General features: G+C 35.6%; 1 protein-coding gene and 1 long non-coding RNA gene across 2 annotated transcripts in view; one reads left to right on the forward strand and one right to left on the reverse strand.

Moving 5' to 3' along the window:
- AGMO (alkylglycerol monooxygenase) overlaps nucleotides 1-21,061 on the forward strand; it is a 184,873-nt gene that overhangs the window by 122,172 nt on the left and 41,640 nt on the right. The window lies entirely within an intron of this gene.
- Nucleotides 1,208-8,088, reverse strand: LOC147655878 (uncharacterized). Its single transcript, XR_015277653.1, has 2 exons — nucleotides 8,001-8,088; nucleotides 1,208-2,523 (listed from the first exon to the last, which is right to left on the reverse strand). It is a non-coding gene; the product is annotated as an uncharacterized LOC147655878 (long non-coding RNA).

A 21,061-nucleotide genomic window follows, 5' to 3' on the forward strand; every position in this document is an offset into this window, starting at 1 on the left:
GGGAAAGTCTTAGATAAGTATAACATTCAGTGTGAAGCTTTTCATTGGATATTGCTATTTAAAATAGCTATAGTACATGCTTTGTGTGTGAGTGAAAAACATAGCTTGGAAATGTTTACAACTGACTGATCTATTTTAAGTAAAAGACATATATTGTTTAGGTGCTAGTGAGAAGTGTGAATGTTGTGATTGGCTACTGCACAGAAACTTTCAGACAGGTAGTATGTGGAGAGCAAATGAATTGCTACTGTGTAAGTTTAAAACTGTAGATGCAAAAGCTAAAATAATATTTAACTATATGTGGTATAATGAATCTTTATTGGCAACTGGCATTCACAGACTATTTGAAAGGCGGTGTTGGCCAGACACAAGTTATTTGGCAGAGATCTTGCCTAGTATATATTTGCAGAGCCTGTCTGCATAAGGATGCTGGCAGCTTTATCCTGATTTCTATTCCAGGTGACAAATTTCTGTCCAAGCATATGAGTGATCAAATATTTTCCACTGGAATCTGGGCACTGTAAAATTTCTGAAGCTGAGTAGAAAAGTTGAAGGATTTGCTTAAACTATAATAGTCTTTGCATACCAAGGTGATGGCAAAATATTTTCACTTGGACAACATCAGGGCGAACAGTGCAGAATTTAACTAAACATTTTTCTGGAATATTGATTGCATTTTGTTGCCACTTCTCAGTGGCATCTTCTCCTAACCTAGAACCTGTGATCACTTACTCTTCAATTAATTTCTGCATGAAAATTAAACATTGGGAAGTACTAGTGCACCAAATGTCTACCAAAGCAAAGAATGCTATTCAAGCCAGATGAAAACTATACCATAATCCCATTAGCTTTTTTTTTTTTTTTCTGATGCAAAGCCAATTAAAAAATAGAATAGTTTCCATTAGTTTATTTGTCTTTCCTGGAGCAATTACAATTGCTAAACTTGCCTAAACTGTATAAATGTGGAGTCTCCCCTTGTGACAGGTTGTTTAAATTTATAACTAAAGCTAGCATTTCCATCTCCAATAAAAACCAAACAGACATTTAATTATGGTGCGTGACATTTTTGACTAAAATAGAGCCAGCAGATCCTGTCAGACAGCCCTCATTGTTCATGGATTTTGAACAAATTGGGGATCTGTGAATTTATAGCCAGGTTTTTCTCTACTATTGTTTAAAATAGCACACATGGAAAACACGCCATGGGTGTGTTGTAATTCAGCTTTAATGATGTAACACTTGGTTTCAGTCAATCGTTGGAGGATTGCAGTAACACTGGTTTAGTGCTTCAGACGTTGCATGTTCCGTAGCAATTATAGTCCAGCTTTCAATAATGGCTGTTGGCGGGGTATTCACTAGTGAAGTCATAGCAATTTTGAGAAAGAGCTAATAAAAATACACCTGCCTTGTAGTGGAAAATGAGCCTTTAATATCTTTGCTTTGAAGTTGAATGAAGCCCACAGCATTAACTAAAAGATACCAGTGTTATGATGCAGTAATCCACTCCCCCAGGGGAAGTCAGGGGATTGAAATATGAAAGGCTACTATTTTCTAGTCATATATTTTTTGGTCACTATAACATCATGAAGGAAAAATGGAAATAACAAGGTGATAATAAAAACTGGAAGGGTTGATAGCTCTAAAATTAGGAATATGTAAAGCAATCCCAAACCATAATTCAGGGATGCTACATCTTAATTGATGCATAATGATTCAGTTGATAGTTTTAATGCAATTCCTTACTTAAATATATCCAAATCTACTTTTTGTTAATATATGGAATATTAAAACAATATTTTTGATTTTTTTTTTTTTCAGACAAATTCTCAGCTTTATATTCTGGATCAGTTTAGCTTTTGACAAGATTTTTACTCAGCCACTGATTGTTTACAGTCATTAATAATGCTTGGTTTTTTCTGACCAAAAGATCTAGGCTGATCAAAGGCTGAATTCCTTTTGTCTTTTTGTTATGTTTTCTTTTATTTTCTATCCTGATATACTTCCTATGTTTTGAATTCTTCATAATTTTAGGAAGCATTAATGGTTGTGGCATATACAGTCAAGCTATGTGTCTTTCTAGGGCAGTCCATAATGCAGTAGTTATATGCAGATATAAACATCTGTGTGGAAGACGTGTAACAAAGTATATTTTCAATAAATGATGGGAAAAAATCCAACCTCCTTAACTGTTACTAAAATGAGAATTGGAACTTGGAGGATCCATTCCTTCCTACTGCTAAATTAGTGGCTGCTTGGGCAAATGACAAAATCTTTCCTTGTGTTGGTTTAACTGAGTGGAAAATTAATCCAAGAATGCCCACATTCTAACGCATTTATTAGTTATGATTATTCTGGTAGCAAAGAGCCTTTAGAATTACCCTGTCAAAGGGCCTTAAGCAACTAAAAGTTACAGTGTCAAAAGAAACTGGTTCCTTGTATCCTTAGTTTGATTTTCTTCTGTGCAAAACTGTCGCCTATTGTGACACACTCCTCATGCAGATGGCTGTACTGTGGTTAAGGCACCTAAAGAAATTTTAAGTCAGATATGTATAATTAGACCTCAGCTTAGGTTCAGAGTTGTTCAGTGTGATATATTGTGCAGCTACTTTGCAATCACTGTTGTTGAAATTAAAATCCAAACTGCAAAAAAATTGCATGAGTGTATAAACAAATGAGCCTCCTATTGTAGTAAGAGTGGCTAAGAAATGAAAATGATTGGTGTATTCTTAGCACAATAAGATTAATCACGAGATCATCAGAACTACTTCCATATTAATCACTAGATGTAATTTTTGAAAAAAAATCTAGAACATTTTGTCAGGAATTTTTCTGCAACCTGCAGCAGCTCAGGGACTCACAGGATACAAATCCTACAGTTGGACCTCCAGTTTCAACTGTGTTAGAGGTATCTCTTAACCAGAATTTGTACACCTTCAGGGCTGGATGTTGCCTCTCATCCTCACAGTCACCAACAGTGTAGAGTCCTCAGAGGGGAGAACAGAAAGATAAAGGGCGCTTAACCCCATGCTGGTCTGATCAAACACCATTCCCTGCTAACACAGGAAGAAACATTCATCAAAGGGGTATCACTTGAGAATGATCCTACAAAAACATGCACACATGCTTAACTTCACATTAATGGGACTATTTAGGTGCATGAAGTTAAGCATGTGTTTTAAATCTTTGCTGGATTGTAGTCTGTATTTCCCTTTCCACTAACCTGAGCCTTTATGCAGGGTCTGAAATGCCAAAAATTCTCTCAACTTTGAAGAAGATTTTATGTCTGAATTCAGTTTTAGATCATCCCTAGTTGCCATAGGATTTTAATCTTGCTATGTCTGTGATTTTTATTTTTTGTTCAGGGTTAATAGTACATTTTTACAAATTTCAAATAACTTGTATAGACTTGCTACTTCTTCATAGCAAGCATATATATAACTGCATTTCAAATAAAAACCCAAAATAATTGCTCTTTTTTATTAAAAATACTGGCTTCTAATTTTTCTACTAATTTTTGCTCTTAAATGAGGCTTTAACTTTCTCGCAACACTGATATATAAATAACCAAGGGAATTACCTATTTTAATGATTTCTGTTTTATCATTTTGGGACTGAGTGAACCTGTGCTGTCATTTGAAGATTTCCTATTAAGCGTTCAATTTAGTGAAAAGAATGTAGAGACTGCTGAACCAGAGCAAAATATTTAGGCTCTGGAATACAGCGAGCTTTTAAGCAAATACAATGTTGAATCCTGGAGCTAAATTTAGATATGCTCTGCAGTCAGTGCTAGTGACAAAAGTTTTGTTTTGCTGGGTAAACCACATGTATCAGGAAGCTGTTACACTTCCTACAAACTTTGTACTACTGTCACTACATATTTTGCTGTTGTTCTTTGCTTTGTAAAATTCAAGTGTATAATTTGCATCGCTACTCTGAAAGTAAATTGCTGTTGAGGTACTTGACACCTGCCAGCACTGGTATTCATTTCAAGCTGTAAAACACTACTTTGAAATAAATATTGGGAAACTCATTAAATGTTGTCAGCTGTGTCATCTGTGTTAGCATAAAATAATAAAAATATTTCTGGATTCTATTTTCTACTTAAAAAATGAGCAAAACTTTTTGTGAATGCTTTTCTGTACTTCCAAATTATTTTCTTGAGTTAAGTCCCCTGCTTTTTATCAATTCTATACACACGAAGTTTTTTCCATATGCTTCTTTGAGAAGCATGTACAGTTTCTGGTTTTATACTTAGAAAATTCAATATCCAATTAAGGGATTAAGTGGGCCAATTCAGACAAGTACTCTGAAAGTGAAGTTCCTGTAGCCTCCCTTATTTCCAAGCTGAGACAAAAACTAAATTTAAATGAACTTAAAGGCTGCACAATGCTTAAACACAGTAGAACCTAGGTTCTGACCCTAACTAGTTCTGGATAACTCCCAGTTGTTTCAGATGAATGGAGTGCAATATCCAAGGAAATAATCTTTTATATTAGGAATTTCGCTAGTTTGTATGGTCATTTCTCCTTTATTCTTTACTATCAGGAAACCTCCCTGCCTCATGAAGCGTATTTATCAATCCTAATCTTATGTGTACTATGTATAACTTCAGTGGATCTGGACTGAGAAGTGTCATAATCAAATAACCCCTACAAAAATAATGTATTGAGACAAAGATGGTTGTAATCATACATATTAAGCAGGTATTTTCAACTGTAAAGTGTATACAATTTAGTATTAATTTTTTGCAGTGTTTATAGGCTTATTTTTAAGAAGATGAAAGAGAAAATGTGAGAGGGAAAAAAAATGCTTTTGTCATTAGCTTGATGAGTCCTTCATACTTGTGGTCCTACAAACGCAATTTCCCAGTCCAGATCAAAGACTCCAAAATTTTTTAATTTTCCTCAAAGGGAAGAAAATGCTACATAATAATGCCTGACAGGTAACTTGTGATCATCCCACATTTTTCTTGAACTTTCACCAACTCCAATCCTAGTGAGTTCAAACTTCTCATCTTAATTTTTAGATCTCCCATACAAATTCCCACTATTTTCCAGGCTCCTGACTGCATAGGGTTGTCTCCCATCACCTCCTATTTCATTGGGAAGGTCAATCTTGAGCCTATGCCTGATGGTTTAAATGTCTACCTTGTTGCTCTTCTCATTTGTTGAGCTCATTTCTTAAGTTATTATTTACTAATGTCTCCTCCCTCAAATCCTCTCTCAGGATCTGCATATTTGAGGGCTTTGGAAAGACAGGAACCAGTGTGTTAGTGTTGGCCAAAAAACCCCTTTAGATGGCTGCTGGCTCGAGGTGGCATGTGGTACAAGCATCCCTCACAATTGTCTGTCTTATGTGTGAGCTCTTGTTTGCCATGACAAACAAGCTCATAAGAAAAAAGGCAGATTAAGGCTTGCTTGTAACCCTTCACCTACTGAAACTGTGATCCTGATTTCAGCTGCAGAAGTTGACTTTGTTGAAATAGTAAAATTACATGTCTACCCTAAATGAATTGCTGAATTACAGGTTAATAGGCACTGTTAGTGCTGTTAGTAGGTGATTTTCTGCCAGAGATACATTATTAATGTGACCTCTCTGAGGGCCCAGTCCTGGACCATGCAGCAGATGTGTTGTGGTGGCTGACAGTGAAACCCTGAAAGCCATTAGAGTACAGTTTGTCCTGGAAATCATGGGGGAATCCTTCAAATAGTATTAGAAAGCATTGTTGTAATGGAGCCTGTGAATCTCTGTACAAGGCTAGAAATGGAAACTAGCAGCTCAGAGAGAAGCATATGGCTGAATTTATGTTGGGAGGACAGAAAAGAGTTGTAGGTAACAGCCCAGAGGCACAGACCTTTCATGCTCAGAATCATAGACTCAAGCAGAGGTGTTAAATCAGTGTTTCCAGACTAAAAAAATTTACACCACCACTGAGACAAATTCAAGCTTCCTGACGGAGCCATCTGATGGAAGATTTGAGCAGGGAGTCAGATTATGATCATATAAATTAGACCAGATTTTCTGAAGAGGAAATAATGCAGCCTTATACACCAAGTTGGTTTTTTTTAAGTGAAATGTCATGATTAAGTATATAGACACTCTGTAAGCTCCTTTGAGTTATAATTTGTAGCTACTGACACATTAAGGCAGGCAGCTTGTGTATTGAAAGTTGTGTAACTGATAGCCAATAATAAGCATTAGCAGTTAGCCAAATAAGAATTTTGCTACTTTTGGTAAAGAAGTGTGCTTGCAGTTTTGTGTACAGCTAACTTCTAGCACAGAATCATAGCCACTGAACTTGAGTCTCTTGAATCATTGCATTTTCTTGGATCTGCTTAATAAAACCACTGCTATTTATGTGTCCAAATCAGTTTAATCTAGGCATAAGTCCATGGGAACAAAAACACCCTCTATTTTTGTATTTTCAGTCATAAATCAAATAGATTTTCAGTTATTTACTTCAGTGTTTTACATGTAAAGTGACACAAATCTCAATGTTGTAGCTTTTCTGTGTATTTTGCAGATTACACCTGGCAGTTTGACAGAAAGCTGTCCAAGTAAATGACCAGAATTAATTACTATTCAGTAGAGTAAAAGTTAGACAGGGATGTAATATACTACTTTATATTTTCTGCATTATGGTTCATTAGGTGTATAAATAAATCTTTTCAATACACTTTGGCAGTATGGAAGTAAATTGTCATTTTAAATTAAAGTCTCATTTGTAAGATAGCATACACCTTGATATCAGAAGTGCACTAATTCTTGTATTGATGGTTTACTATAGAATTAACTGTCAGTGTTCTCCAGTCACCTGAACTAGGTAAAAATCAAAAACTATGAGAAGTGATTCTGTTAATTTTGTATTTGAACTTTCTTTTATCTCTTCCCATTGCTGCATACCCAAGGGAAAGAATTCCTAGGCCTAAAATTCCACTGCCTCAGGTCTTGAGAGAATTGTAGAAGATTAAGAATCCTGCCTACAAGGGAGGCTGAAGAAGGGAAAAATAGCCAGTTTACAGGCCTAGGGGGATTAATAAGTCTTCCCATATTCCTTGGCATCCCATTGAACTGAAGTTATAGTGAGGCTATGGAGATGAAGGTCTGGTGTCTTTTTCCCTTCTGATCAAAGTGGAAAAGAGGTTTTTCCCCACTTATTTTATCTCTCAATCTTGTTGCCACCATTTTCTTTTAAAGATTGGAAATTCAAAACTTTAGGTTAGTAAATTAATTTACCAAATAAAAACCAGTTATAAAGGTTTTTACACTGTTATGGTTAGGATGGACATCCTACATACTGAAAGTAAAAATCTCTCTGTTAATGTGGGAGAATTTGCAAAATATTTCTATAATCTGGAAGTACACTGTTTGTATCCATATTGGAAAAATAATTTAAAAAATGGTCAATCTGCAAAAGGCAGAATAAGATAATTAAAGAAAAAATGTTCTCATCTGAGAATTGTCATGACGGTACTGCAGTGTGCTTATTTGGAAGTAAGTCATCCACTGAATGCAACATAAGGGTTGGTGAAACTTCTTTAAATCTAGCTGGAAGGATAGAAAATAGGGAAGGTCAGTGGAGAGTGTATATTCAGAGGAAAAAAAACCCACACACTTTTGGATAAAAGGAGCTACTTCCAGAAATATTTTTAAGGTTAGCCACAATTAGGAAAGAAATATGAAAGGGTGGGGATCTGTGGAACAGACCAGCAAAGGAAACAAGAAAATAAAAAAGTGTCAAAAAGTTCCAAAATATAATATTTATAGTTCAACAGGAAATTAGCAATAAAGTCATGGTGCTTGTGAGTAGAGCTGAAAGAAAGTGGACACTTCAGGGCAAGCCAATGCTAATCCTTTCAGTTTCCACAAAGAGCAGAATGCAAAGGGTGATAAAGAAGTTGTGTTTCTGAATGTAAACCTGTGCTGTGTGTAGCCATAGCTATGTCCCTATGTTACTCTGGCAATATAGCAGGAAAAATGGGTAAGTTGGGATATTTTACCTCTAAAAATGGGGCCTTCTTTGAAAATACCAGTCTCCATATTAATGGCATTTGGAATGTGTTGCAGCCTTGTATTAGGTCCTACAAACTGAGAACAGAAAGCAATTGTGAAAAAACATCATAGGAGTTCCTTTCATAGAACTTATGTGTAATAGTACCTCATACTCTTGTCAACTGTGTGTCACTAATGGTCACCATGGTGGCTTGCTAGTGCTCTAATCTGCTGTGCTTGACTTGCAGAGATAGGACTGACTAAACAAGGGACAAAATAGGAGAATGTATTTGTGTGAAGACTTTTTTGGTGAGAGAAGTAGGGAAGGGAGCAGAGAATTTAACACTTTCTGTAGCAAAGAAATATTGATCAACTTTCACTTGTGAATTCACTCATTCTGTCAGGCCTCTGTGTTCTTTGCATACTAATACTGGTCTGACAGAACTGGAAGGCATAATCTTTTATTCTAGTAAAATATCACTTTCAGAAAAATCCTGTATTTATTTTATTGGTGGAAATGAATTAGCTACCTTATGAGAAATTTCAAATGCATCAATGCCAAAAGACATAATGGCAGATGTGGTTTCAGGTCAAAAAGGAAAAAAAATTATGTAGACATCTCTGAGGGATTGTTGAGTATGGTTTGTTGTAGTGGCATCTAATTTAAGGCATCAGAGTTTATTTTGGAGCTGTCCCCAAGTGACTTATATAAGTCTGTCTGTCATCTCCCATTAGCATGTGCTAGTTGCAAAAGGATGTGGGAAAAAACAATGTATTAAATATTAAATGAAGCTTTGATCTAAAATAAAGGAAATGCTTCCAACTGCCAGAGGGTCCTTCCACAAAAAAATCAAACCCTCTCTTTCCCAAAATATGTCTTTTAACCATTAGCTTGTTGTCATTATTATAAACTTAGTTTTTAAAAGTATGATTTAGTACATACAAGCTTAAAGACACTGGTTTATAGATAGCCCTTTCTGTCATTTACTGTTTCATGTTGTCATCAATATGAAGTTATTTGAATGTTGCAGCATAACATGTATTCCCTAACATTACCAGGAAACTGACACATTTTTGTATCCAAGCCTAAGACCGAATTCCAGTACATATTTAGGAACAAAATCTTGTCAGATTTTCCTCATTAAAAACTTTTCAGGGAAAATGCTGTATTTCTTTTCAGAACCTTGTTAACCTTACTGTTAACTATTTCTGTTTGAAATCTGTATTCTTAGCAATATATTCTACCTATTCAATATTCAGGAGTAATATTAAAAAAAAATAAGAAGACTATATGGTGCTAAATGTGTTATTTCTACTCACAATTATAGTAAAAAGCATCCATCAAGTCACTGACATCTTCTTCCCTTTCAGTTGAAGTGTGGTGAATCATTTGTTAAAATGCCAAGAAAAATTTAAAAAATCAAAGGTAAAGACAAGAAGGTCATTCATGGCTGTTTACTCCCCACTGAAATGAATATGAAGGAATGTTATTTGTCATGAAATTCTACTTTTGCCCATTTTTTAAAAGCAATAAATGGAGAAAACAAGAGGACTCAGACATTCATTTAGAAATGGGATTAATATCTATGTGTTCATGTATATATAAACAAAAATAAAATACACATATATTTATTGAACACATAAAGTAATACACATGCACAAGCATTCTGTATATTAATATAATATGCAATATAATGTACAATATATGGTAGAAAAAATATTAAAAATTAATTAGTATTTGCCTTCATAGTGATAATCATTCATCCTTTTTCTTGCCTCTGGACTTTCTTCTGAAATACTTTGATTTTTTGGTTTTTAAGTTCATTAAAAATACAGTAACAGAGGTGGGGTCACAACTTGCTACCACTTAGAGGTGCATTGATGTTTTTTGATACATTGTTTGGCACTAAAGTTGGGGTTTTTTTCACCAATATTGATTGGGAGACTAAAATCCTTGAAAAACAGTCACTTAGCTTTAAATATTTGTTCAGGATTTTGCAAAAGAAACATCCTGATCCCTTTTGTTAAAAAATGCAAAAAGAAAAAGAAAGAAAATTGCTAAAAGTGAGCCAGAAATCATCAGCTGATCTGCCCTATTTTTGTTCTCCAGGTAAAGAAATACTGAATAATTTATGTTCAAATTTGGCCACTCTGTTTTATCTCATGTTCAGGGTTTTTCTTGTTACTGTTCCTGTCTAATCCGTAGTTTTCTAGATGTCACTCCTTTCTTAATGAATGCCCACCAAGTGCTTATTCCACCATACAACACTGTTATTTTTATTGTTAAGGATATATTGTTCTTGTAATGAGCTGTTCAAGAGGGAATTTTCTTAAACAACAAAATTTCATTGCATTTTTGATTTGGCCTTTTTGATTCACACTTCTAGGTTCCAAATTCAACTGTTAGTCCTGCAGCACTGTTGTGTGCTGTAGCCATCAGCTGCTGTATGTTCAGCAAACTGGATAATTAATAAATTAAACCAGGAATTAAGTTCAACCTTTATATATTAAATTGGCTTCTTAATAGCACCGTAGTGAACCCTAGAGTATTGAAATACTGAGAGTCTCTGAATACACCCTTAGTCATCTTTAACCCATCTGGTGACAGGTGCATAGAAGTACAGACTGAACCATGAGATTGGGTTTAGTGATGGGACATAAAAACAAACAGAACTGAGAATGGTTCAGCCAGAAATGGTAAGACATAATAGCATGCTTTTGTAATGGGGAATGCACTTTACACTTCACAGATGCAAAATCTGAATAGTATTCCAATTTAAATAAATTTTAAAAAGAGGTAAAAGTAATAGGAAGCTCTGGAGTGATACTTGGTGCATTGTAATTGATAGCATTTTAAAAATAATTGATTACTCCCCCCTGCTCCCCAGTCAAATTCACAAACTGTTCATTTTATGAAGTCCCTTTACAGACACATTGAGTTACAGGGAATCCACAGCTGAGGAACATGTGTTAGCTCAATGTAGCAAAGAGAAATATCTAGTTATGCAGTCTGTGCATGTTTTCATTACCAGGTTCCACAATGGACATCTGCTTCATTGATGCAGCTTGTAGTGCACTGTTTTCATGGGAACATAAAGGAAAAAGTACTAGACTGCTTACCATCAACTGAAGCTAATATGGCATGCAAAACAAAACAATAAAAAAAATCTAGTTGATGGCAAAATTTGGTTTTGGCCTTGAACTTCTCACAAGAATCATGTTATAAAAACAAAAAGTTCATAGATGTTTAAGCAGGTTTTTGTATAGAAATCGTGACTTAAACAGTTTAAGATGTGATGTTAAATTGCATTTGCATTCTTCTGCATAATGTCTGATAATTATTTTTATATCAGCTCACATCTAAGAAGGCTCTGTCAGCCTGGATTTAGAGAACTGCAGTGTTCTTTTTATTTGAACTCTAAATATCAACTTTCCATGAAACTCAGCTGTTTTGATTTTATAGGTTTGTGGTCAAGAACAGCATGGTTAATTCCTAGTAGTAACTGCTGGTAGTACACTAATTTGTATTCTATGAAAAGTGCTGGTTTTCAATCTGTGATCAGGGATCACACTTAAAAAGAAACTGGAAATTACGATTCAGAAAAAAAAAATTAAAAGCTTGATTTCTTTAGGAAATTGTTGTCTAATTTTCAGTGTAATAGAGCCCAACTTGCAAGCATGGACAGATTTAGCTATTGTACATTAGCACAAAATGCATCACTGATTTTGGTAGGGACTGTATGAGATTTATAGCTGAAAGACTTTTCAAAGAATAGTGATAAATAATAAATAACAGAGAAACATGAAAACTTACTATTGTCATTTCCTTTTGTATCCAAACAGCCTCCTTTTCAGACAGAAATGTGAATTTTCACATACTACCATGTTTATAGTAAATTTTATGGTAGGTACACAGATGAATATAGATATATAAAATACTTCAGCTTTCAAATGCATATGTAACATGTAAGAAGCTTTCATTACGGAATAAGAAGCTGTGACATTGTTATTGGATGGGTCTTTTAGATTATGAAGGTCTTTTCCTGAAGTCAACAATGACAGCCATGTAAAAGAAGCTTTTATGAGTTTGCACATATACTTAAGTGTAGTTATAGATACTGTAAGAGTGTTGTCAAACTGCACATGGTTTAGGAAATAGTGACAGTAATGATTCCGTGACCGGGTTCCAAAACCTTTATGTGGCTGATTGTCTTGAGATATTTTCCATAAGCCTCAGAGAGCTCAGAGTAAGGGAAGGTGAGGAGCAAGTCAAGAAATTGTGCTGGTTTCCAGGGCCCTGCTGCTCCAGGGCTAGACAGTTTAGGGTGTTAAGTAGCTTTATCACAGGGGGAGTTGGCAGTTTCAGCTTTGGCTCTCTTCCTTGGCTAAAGTGCACTAGGGCCACCACTGTGCACAGCAGATGAAAGGTAAGATAAGCAAAATGCAAGGAGCTTTGGGATTACCTCTAGCCTTGCACTGTTATCTGCATTAATCAAGAAATGGGTTGCTATTTTATCCAGCTGCACTCTTAATCCTTCAAGGACATCCAAACTTTATTTCAAACAGAAAGCAAAATAAGAAACATTATAAAAATAAAAAAATAAATGAGATATTTTGTCTCTTCATTACTTACTTGCCTTTAGTAAGAGCACCCACAGACCAAAAACCATCAGCTGAATGTTGCTGTTGTTTAAAATTCTTTCTGGTAATCAACTTTTTTTTTTATTTTATTTTTTTTTTTCTTCTCTGAAAAGTATTAGAAACTAAGAAAAACCTTCAGGTACATGAAGCACAACAAGTTGCAAGTCTTGTTACTTTTGGTGGAATGTTATGATATGATAACAAAGCATAGTCAGTGCTATGTTGATTTGGTGCCTAAGCAAATATGCTTGAGTTTTCTCAGGGTGCTCATGGCCTTTACCCTTGTGGGCAAGCTCTCTATTTAGTGTCAACTTTTTAAAAACTGCAAGAAGCATTTACTTCAGAAAATAGTAATTTTAAAACTCTTCACATATTTCAGTTATTCCAGCAGAAATCCGACTTTTAATAAAGCCTTTGATCAGATATTTCAAAAGGAGGTCACTGCTCAGTGAACAAGGTGCAGAACCCTTTTGTGAGCAGTGATTTTACACCAATGAATGTGTTTCTCAAGTATTTGAGTTTTCTTAACCACGACACCCTTACACAAAACACAGAAGCTCAACTCCCTCCTTGTTTTCCCTCCCACTTGAAATTCTCTCCAGACCCTGACTGTAGTAAACCGTGTCTTTCTCTTTGTCCTCTTGGTTCTTTCCCTAACATATCAACAGTGCCAGCAGATACTGAGGAGCTGGTCCAGTTTCATCCTTGATACATATAATACTGATATTATCATAATAATAATACTTGATACAAATAATACTAATATGATGGAGAGCCACAGGTTCATAGAAACAGGATAGGTGAGGTGATGGGTTGTGCTTTGAAGGGCAGAGAATACCACACAGAAATGAGAGAGTTAGTGACAATGGACACAGAACTGTACTGCTGAAAAGAATGACACGTAGAAAGCCTCTAATCCTTCTCCCTTCCCCAGTCAGGGTCAATAACACTTCCTAACAGCCCTTCTGGCAGATGGATTTGTAATCTATTACAGACACTTTGAATGGTTCATTCTCCAGGCAATGTATTTCAGTATTTAATTGTTCTTAAAAAAAATTCTAAGTCTGAATCATGCTTGCTATCTCTTGTCCTTTCTTATGTGGATATATTTTTATTTGGTTTGTTTTTCATACAATTATGTTAGTTTTTATGCTTTACACATGTATTTGTGAGGGTATTTTTATGCATATATCTCTCTTTATAAAGAATGTGTTTGACCTTTTGTTACAGAATGTTTCAAGTGCATTCTGTCTTTTCTTTGGAATCAAGAAAAATTCAAAATTTTGGGCAATTTATTACTCTTTCTTCATAATGATGATTTTGTTTTGCTGTGTTGGTGTGATGGGATTCTTTTTAAGACTTTTTATATTGGTTTTTTTTAAGGTACTATGAACACTCCTTAATTCCTTTTCACCTTAGATAATTTTTCCTTAAAAACATACAACCAATTATGTAAGATCATTGAAAATTTCATTGCTGAAGTGAAATTCATTGGTTTCATTTCTTTCCTTCTTATACTAACCCTTCCAATATCTAAAGGTATTATTTCATGATCACTGGACCTCAGTTGTCAAATGATGTTTTGATGTTCTCATTGCATTACTCTGGAAAGTAGGAATAAAATACAGGGGATCATTCCTTCTTACTGTTTTTATACTTTGTCTCACGAAATCATATTGTAGTTAAAATGTTGAAAGTTAGCTAGGTAGTGCTTATTTATTTTTTTTCCCCTCAACAAAATGTTCTCATTGCTACATTTTTGCACTATTATCACGATTCATATTATGGATTTTGCCAGTTGCTCACAAAAAACCTCATACTCAATAAAATAAATTATTAAGCAGCTGAGATGTTGGATATGATCTTCAATAATATTAGCTTGGACTTGTCACATCTTGTCAAGTAAAATTGACTCAAAATGAAAATGCAGACTTTCATGAAGATTTGGTATCATAGTGAATATTTTTCTAGTCTCCTTGAGAAGAGGCAGTAGATTTTCATATGTTCCAAACATTGGCAGGTATTTTTTTATTATTATTTTTAGCATTATCTATAAGTTAAATATATAGACTAAATCAAATATTATTCAAAGCAGCTTTATTAACATGTGATTTTTAACTTAATTATGAATGACATGCTATAAGCAGTAAGAACTATTTCACGTGAGAGTCAATTAATTGGCATTATCAAGAAGTCTGTAAAAATAATTACTAAAGCAAAAGTCTTCAAGATTCTGAAGCATTGCACTACCTGGAAGACAAGCAGCAGGCAGTAGAAATTCTATAAACCAGGAATTTTGCCAAACCTTCTCAGGCTGAAGTCCAAATGAAATTTTTTTAACCCAGACAGATTTTCCATACTGAACCAAGGAAATTGCAGCCCAGCAGAGTCCTAGGAGCCTTTGCCTACACTTCATTGCAAGTGAATGTCTGTTTTTTTTCTTTTAATAGTGTCTGTATTAGATACCAACAAAAATGTATGTTAACAGGCTGACAGAAAATAAGATGTAAAAATACTGGAAATTGTGCTTGCATAACACAATTTATGATGTGATGTGCATAATGTACAAACTGAGATTCTGGTGCAGCAAAAGTTTACATATGTTATTAACATTATGTACACGAATAATTGCTGGAGGATACGATTCTGTAAGTCTCACTCAAATCACTATTATTTGAACACGTTTATGACTGCGAGTCTCAGCTTGCTTTATCGGAAGGAATGAAAGCACAATCAGTTTCAAAGATCTGTAAAAACCACATTGCTGTTTGTTTATTATGTTCCTGTAGCCATTTGTTTTCATAGTGCCAAAACGTTTTCCTTCATTTGACAGTCTCTTCTCAGCACATGCACACACTTGAGTCCATGATTTAGACTTGCTTGTCACTGGTGTGCTTTAACTATTATGCTGAAAATACAGCATGGCTCCTAACCCAAAATTTAATCATGCTTTCAGTTTGCAGACCTTAAGTTGTCTCATAAAGCCTTCAAAATAAGGTAATTACAGTTCCTAGGTCTAGGTGACAACTGGGACATAATGCAGGAGCAGAAAGAGATAAAAGAAAATGTAAAGTCTATATGGAGCATCACCTTAGTAAGTAGACTACAATGGCTGAAAGGTGTTGAGATGATAAATGGGCAAAGACTAACCTGTTCTACCATGACTGCTGGGGCAGAGGTCATTCACACCCTAATGACTTAGAGAGTGCTATCCAAGTGTAAAATAGGGGGAAACAAAACAATGAAAACCATTGCTAATGTGGTTGTCACCATACTGTAAGAAAAGAGAACCTAAATAACCACAAGTCTGATCACTTACTGCAATTGTTTTGGTTTTTTTTTAAGTTTTTAAATTTTTTTATATAACATTATGGACAAAAAATGAAATTCTTTAGATGAAAACCAAATCTGATTCACCAAACATGAGCCAGAATGGTCAGATACATAGCTGCTCCCTGTTGCAGTTATTTCTGAAATAATTATCCTGAGAAAGAACAGAGATAGAATTTTACTGTGACGCATAACTGATGAGTGATGATTGACTTAAGTGTAGAAGATGATCTGCAGTTTTGATTATAAAAGGGGTACACTGGAAGCATTCATATGCCCAAGATAACCACCAGTAAACGTGAATTAAATGAAAGTTTTCTTATGTCTGGGAGGACGTGGATGTATGAGTCTATATATGTGTTCTTTTGAGGCCATCAAATGATGAATAGCACAGAAAAATATTTTTGTCAGAATAGTGTAATTTGCTGTCCACATGCTCTTGGTAAAAAACTGATTTTAAATACCTAAACTATGGAGACTTGTTACCCAGAATTACATTCCAATGGGTGTTGTGGATAAGGTAAAATAATTTAATTGCTACTCTTTCAAGTAGGGGCATTCATAGAGCGCAACAGAGCATCAGGAAGCAGGAGGTCTGCAAGATTCCTGCTGGGGATGCCTGTAATGGGAGGAAGTCCTTCAGAGGGTGGAACCTGATCTTGTGTCTTCTACCTATAACTACTGAAACAAAACTCAAGAGAAATTTTAAAGCTTTCTTCTTAAGTCTTTCAAGGTGAGGGAGTACTGCTGTCTGATAACAGCTGCCAGATTGTGAGTATAAAGCCAGTAGTCCTCTCCTGGTTTGATGCTGATGTGCATGGCCAAAGGTTAAACCTCATTTGGGTCCTAGTGGAAACTGATTATTAGATCAAGGTTTTTCTGCATGAAGAAGTTGCAGCCATTGATCTACGCCTGGTTCAAATCATGGTATGATTTTTATACTGTTTGAAATATGTATCTTTACAGCATGGTATCAAGGCAATGTAGCTTTTGCAAATACAGTCTATTCATGGATAAGACAATAGTCTCTTACACTCTCTGACTTTTTTGTTTTGTTTTCAGAGTGGGTTTGTTGGTTTGTGGTTTTTATTTCCATTCTTTCAATTACTGTATCGCATTGCAGTGACTTGTCAGTGAATAAATTCATGGTAACACTGACACAATCTGTCTAACCCTCTTCAATTTGTGAACATATGAGTGCTAAGTCACAGGCACTCCTTTAGTAGAAAGGAGTCTTTGAGTCAATACACTCATTGCTTAACTGCAACCACTCATTGACTAAGCAAGTGTATGGGTTTAACTACTTTCACCAAAAAAGGCAGTTTGTCCGTTTTCTCTTTCCTGAAGATCTTTTGGTGGTGCTCTGTTAATTGCTGGAGGGTCAGAAGCACTGCCCAGCTGCACAGGCTGTACTCTTCCCTTGCACCAGCTGTGACGGGTCAACGTGAGCAGTGCCTTTCCAGCAGCTCTGCCATGTCTCATTCAGGGCAAAAACTGTTAGTTTGTGGAATTGTGTTTCTCGCTTAATTCCTTGGAAATATTTAAAACACATCTTTTCAAGCCTTTGGGAAATAGAGTCTGGAGAGCTTGTTAATCTCATTACCAACAGTTTCATAATGTTTAGGATAACTCCACGGATTGGAGGAAATAAGGGCTGAAAAGTATCTGTGGCTGTGAAGAGCAAGGGGAACAGATGCTCTGTTAGACCTTCCAATTCTGCTGCTGGCTTGGTGGCTGGCAGGCTGCAGGAAACCTGTGTGTGTGTACAGTCTCACTCCTGGCACTTAGATATGGAAGTTTTTGTGAGGCTTGAGTGCATTTAAACAGGCAAAGCGGCTTCAGAGTCGCTCTTGATTGTCACTGTGAGCCCTGGCAGGAACTGCACCTGCTGTCCGTGAGCAGCTCTGAAGCTCCTTGTCTGACCCACCCAGCCTGCAGGCAGTGAGCCTTTCAGGAGGCTGGAAGTGAAGATACAAAACCTGCCCTGCACCACAGACATTTTAGGCTACAAGCACTGCAAGTACTGAAATAACAGTTTTATTAGCATATTAGTTTTTACTGGATGAATGTAATTTAGCTGACGTATTGTGTAAGAGCTGTTGCCTTACCAGTAGGCATTGTGCATTATCTTCTTTGAGATAAGTCTTTCCCTTTATTTTGTGAATTGGAAATCCCTGGAGACTGGGAGGGGGTATTCTGGAAAGATATCACTGCATGCTTGCCCTCTACTAGCATTTTTTCTTAGGTATTTGCTTTTGGCCACTGTTGTGAAGTGGATACAGAGATAAACAGTGTTTTTGATTTTACTAAGTATTTCTTTCATAATAATCTTGAGAAATGAACAAAACAAAAAGAAACCTGGCTGATTTTTTTTTCCAGGTAAATTCATTCCAAAAATACAAATATTTTTATATCATTATACAGATATTGGATGTTCAGTGTGGTCTTTCATTCAGTCTACAAAAGTGCATCAGGCAATGCTACTTCATAAGAATAATCCCCCCAAAAAAATCACTTTCAAGTGTTTTTTTTTCTAAGCTCTATATTATACTTGTCAAATACTCTCAATTTTATTCTGGAGTTGTCTCCCTTCTGAAAAGAAATTCAAAATTCCTTCATTCCTAGTGTCTAAAGGCATGCTTGAAGAAAATAAAAATTAATAAATAGAGTCATCCACTTAAAACTTCATTAGAAAACCACACATTACTGTTTTGAGATTTTTTGTTTTATTGCGAATTAATTATTATGACAGTCTGCTTTGAGTTATTCATGGCATCTTATCTAAGCTGTAGATGCACATCCTGAGCTTGCTGAGCTTGCTGACTGCAACCTGTATTATTAGCCCAGTCTTGGCATTTGACAAACATGATTATAGTTTTTCTACAGAGATTTTATTCAAGGGCAGGCTACCAGTTCTTGCTCAAAAAAGAGTATAAACTACTGAACCCAGAGAGACATGGATTGCACAGTTGATCACCAAGACCATCTGAGATCTCTCTGCCCGTGTCCCCAGACAGTGGAGTTGGGGGTCCCATGGCTGCCTGTAAGATTCTGTAATGCTGCTAATTCCAGGAACACTCGTTATTTGGACTGTTACCCTACTGTTTCACAAAGAGACAGCTCACATCTCAATTTGTGCCTATGTCAACAAGCCTGTCTCTTCCCTAAATGCTGTTTTTGGTGAATCATAGTCTCAAAGTACCTTGCTCTCTCCAGGGAGCTGATCAAACATAGAGAACTTGTTTTTTCTGGCTATGGACAGACCAAGTTTCACCTGGACTGAGCTTGCCTCTGTCTTCTACTCCCCTGAATTTCTCTGTTCCAGATGGTACTCCAGATGGCCAGCATTATCATGTGTACCAGAAAGGTGACAGTGTTTGTGATACTCTTCAGCTGGACAATTGCAGTGCTCTCTCAGAGATGTAAAGAATTTGTAATGTAAGGAAGGGACATAAATACATAAACAGAGGGATCAGAACAGAATGAAACATTAAGATGTGCTTAGACATATTATTTAAAGTCACTTACAGTACAGAATTGAAGCTATAATTATAATTGCCCTTCACAACTTTTTAAAAAAATATCATTATGGTAAGATAGAACACAGGGTGTACAAGATTTTCTGGGACAGGACTAGAGGAGACCACAGAGACACCAAAGGACACTTGATCTACAGTGTTTTTTCTCAAATAAAGGAGATTTGTGGGTTCCAGACTTCAAATGGAGTTCATAAACATGAAAGAGTTTTTCCCTACACTTCAGTGGAGGAAGGGTTTTTCTCATGGCATACTTTTCTGATGTTTTGATATGGTAGGGAATTTTGGTGGTTGCTGTGTGTGATTTCTGTGCATGTGTCATTTCCTCAGGTTTAATGGCTTTCTTTCATGGCATACATAATTCCTTCACTTTTTTATCATGTTAAGAAGATGATTTCAGTTTGACCTATGTAAGAAGCCATCATACTGGAGTACAAACTGAACTTTACGCTGAAGGTCTTTTCTGGAACCCAAGGTTTTCTGTACACTTTTGTATACATTTGAAGTGTATACATTACAAAATACATTTTTCAATTTACTGTTGAAAGTTTCTAGTTTTCAAGTTCCTATTGCAGTATTCAAGCTACTATTTTTCATCCTGATGGCCGTAGAAAACTTTTATGATATATATAATTGTGAATGAAAATCATACTTTATTCATATCGTAACCGTATAGGACAGCTCTTTTCTACCATTGCTAGAATTACTATTAATGGGCTTAACAGTAGCCCATTACATGCATTTTGTTGATAAATATGCCTTGAAAGTGATGCATTTTGTTTAAATGGTGCAGGGTCGTGTCAGACACACAGACATTTTAACAGATTTGTTATTTATTTATGCCTACATGAACTAGAGACAACTAATAAACGAGACGACATCATCATGTAAGTAGTTTTCCAGAAAACCAGTTCTAAAGTAAAAAGAGACATGATATTTATTATTCTGAATGATAACAAATGGAACATTCACTTTATTTTAAGGAGTTAATACTGTCATGTGCAAACCTCTTTAGGTACCTTGGATAATAAAATAGCTGTCACTTTTGCTTGTGGAATTAGATATGTGGTGATTATATAAAAATGAGTATTCTTCTGCTTCTAAATGTGAAAAGCTGACCTTTTAAAAACACTTTAACAACTTTTAGTGTTATCATAAATCTTACCAGTTCTTTAATGTTGCAGTTTTTTGGTTGCATATATTACACTAGTTCTGTGAGTCAACTTTTGTTACAGGGAAATTTGGGCCTGGGGCCAGGTAAAGCTTTGGAGAGCTTTTAAGTTTGAGAGCCTGTTTCACAGCTGGAAAGCTCCCCAAAGTGAAGTGATCCCAGAAGAATATGTTTCCCATTACCCAAATCTCTACCAAATCATGCCTTGTAGCTCTAAAATAATTAAGACTTTGGAAGCCCCAAGAGGTCTTTTTTGATCCATGAATGAAGCTACCCTAGGTTCAAATAACTAAAACCTGACTCCTTCTTAACCAATGAAACACAAAACCCCTCCATTTGTCAATGTAACATAAAGAGAATGCTCAAGAATGTCAGAGCCTTTACACTTAAA

This window comes from Cyanistes caeruleus, chromosome 1 (assembly GCF_971803275.1).
Source record: "Cyanistes caeruleus chromosome 1, bCyaCae1.hap1.1, whole genome shotgun sequence".
NCBI lineage: Eukaryota > Metazoa > Chordata > Aves > Passeriformes > Paridae > Cyanistes > Cyanistes caeruleus.